Source organism: Lactuca virosa, chromosome 6 (genome assembly GCF_052849685.1).
Source record: "Lactuca virosa cultivar CGN04683 chromosome 6, Lactuca_virosa_CGN04683_v6, whole genome shotgun sequence".
In the NCBI taxonomy this organism is placed as follows: domain Eukaryota; kingdom Viridiplantae; phylum Streptophyta; class Magnoliopsida; order Asterales; family Asteraceae; genus Lactuca; species Lactuca virosa.
Window position 1 is genome coordinate 127,441,806 of NC_136431.1, and position 2,989 is coordinate 127,444,794.

Sequence of the window (2,989 nt, forward strand, 5' to 3'; positions counted from 1 at the left end):
TGGTTTAGTGCTACATCATGAACAAACAATACATTAATATTCAAAAGGAAAATGGTGAACCGTGAACCCTTATTAAACTTTCTTTGGTAGGAGTTGCTGAATTTATCATAAATAATCCTTGTGAAGAATAAATTGTATCCGTGAAAGTTAACACTTATGCTTCGTGATGGAAAAAAGTTTTCTCATGTGCCCGTACTCATTATTTCGCAATTCTTGTGGTTATTTTGTTAAATTTGAAAAGAAAATAGTTTTCTAGTGACATAGTGCTACTTCATTCAGCAATTTTAATGAATACTCTAGAATAATTCATTATATTTTCATAACCAAATAATAATTGGGGAATGCTTGATATAATAGACTTTTTTTAAATAAATATTAATAGAAAGATGATTTAATATCATGAGTTGGAATGTGTTCCTCCAAAGATGATGTAATACTGTGAGTTGGAAATGTGTTCATCCCCCGATAAGTCGAGGGTTTAACTCTCATGTGAAACAAAGATATGGTTAATTATTAGATTAAGTGTGATTAGAAAATAATATTTGCTAAATAAAGTTAGTTTATGGATGATTAACAAAAGTAATAAGTCATTTTAGAAGTTGATAATTATGGATGCTCTTGTAAACATATAATATGTTAAGGTAATCAACTTCACAATATTATTTTCACATGTTTGTGAAATGTTCTAATTTTCAGTAAACCTTAAAAAGTTCAAAATTAGTCCTTTATTTTAAGTGGGTAGGGGGGGGGGGTAGAGCAGGTGCAATGGGAGAACTTTTTATCTTTGATGCAAGGTTTGTCTCTTGTGGATTGGAACGATAGGTTGATGTGGTTTTTGGAAGGCTCATATTCGTTTTTAGTCTCGTCTGCTTATGCATTCCTGAATGGCGGTTTGTTAGGCATAGGTGGGAATGTGGGATGGAAACTCGGTGGAATAACTTGTTTCTTATCAAGTTGAACATACTCATATGGTGTGTCAGATTGGAGAGTATTCCCACTAAAAAGAGGTTCTCAACTAGGGGCATTGTAGTGGAGTCGATTATGTATCCTTATTGTTCATCTTTTGTTGAGATGGTTTCTTATACTTTCTCAGGTTCCCTTCCTTGCTAGAGTTGTGGGGGAGGATTGGTATTTGGTGGGGGGATTTAGTTGACATGCATTCGACAGATGATTTTTATGCGGTGGTGATTACTTACTTTTGAAGTTTGTGATTCAACCTAAAAGACTTTCGACCTAATTATATTACTCACTAGGCCCCATCAGAGAACAATCTTGAATACAAATAACAAAAAATGTAGTTTTATGATTCTCCTTGATTAAACCTATGGTAAATGTAATTGACGGGTAAGACGAGCTAACTTCACCATGAGCGTAACATAGCATGAGCATAAAACCCAAAATCTTTATCATCGTTGTTTAATATTTACATCTACTAAGAACTAGTTAAAGCAATAGTGATATCCATAATCTTGTATGAACAATACACACTTAATCATGAGAAATTACATTTCAACTAAGTAAGGCCATTTAACCTTGACTAAAAAAGTGGTTCTAAGATGAAAGACTTAGGAAAGAAAAGATATTCTTGGAATGTAAAATCTATAACGATGGATGAAGACAAATGTTAAAGTTTTAAACCTTTATGCACAAGTTGACAATATCTTGAAGGGGATCATGATACAAGATTCCTTTAGAGGACTCCTGGCATTGCAACATGGCATCATTTCGAGTCTGCCTCAAAAGGACCTAGCACATAGGCTTGAGCTAGATAAATGATTTATATTATATTTGGTTTGATTAAGGAACTCGTCATTTATTCTATGTTATGCACAAGACTAGGCATATGATTATATTGTGAACATATCATAAGATATCAATTATACACATGGGAAAGTCATTAGATGAGTGTAAGGACATTTTAAGAGTACTTAAGAAAAACTAAGAGAATGTATATGAGATCATCGGTTTAGAAGAAGATCTTTAGGTAAAGCTCTACACAAGATATTGAATTCAAAATAGATATATATAATTATGTATTATAATTGGATTATGACTTCATTATGGATGAAGAGTAAGTTTTGTTGGAATGAGGTCTAAGAAAACTATAATAGCATAATCTACTACAAAATAAGAATACATTACTACTTTAGAAGTTGCAATCAAATATGATTGGATGAATGAGTTTATTGAAAAACTATTTTGAGTCCTACCATTCAAGGATCTCATAGAAATAAAGATATGAAAACACATGATTTTATATCAAAATGAAGTTAATATATATATATATATATATATATATATATATATATATATATATATATATATATATATATATATTACTAAGAACTAGTGGGACCAATAGTGATATTCCTAATCTTGTGTGAATGAGACATATTTAATAATGAGAAATTATATTCTGACTAAGTAAGATCGTTTCACCTTGACTCAGAAAGTGTTTTTAAGATGATAGACTTAGGAAAGACAATATATATTCTCAGCATGTAAATTCTATATATATATATATATATATATATATATATATATATATATATATAGAGAGAGAGAGAGAGAGAGAGAGAGAGGGATGAAGATGAATGTTAAAGTTTTTAAATCTTTATGAATAAGTTGACAATATGTTGAACGAGATCAAGATACAATATTCCGTTAGAGGACTCTTGGCATTGCCATATGGCATCATTTTGAGCCTACCTCAAAAGGATCAGCACGTAGGCTTGAGCTAGACAAAATTATTTATATTCTATTTGCTTTGATAAATGAATCCGTTATTTATGATATATTATGCCCAAGACTATGTATATGATTATGCTATGAACATATCATCAGATAGCAATTATATACACAGGAAAGTCAATGGATGACTTTAAGGGCATTCTAAGAGTACTTAAGAAGAAATAAGAGAATGTATATGAGATAATCAGTTTCGAAAATCTTTAGGTAAAGAGCTACACATGATATTGAATTCAAAACA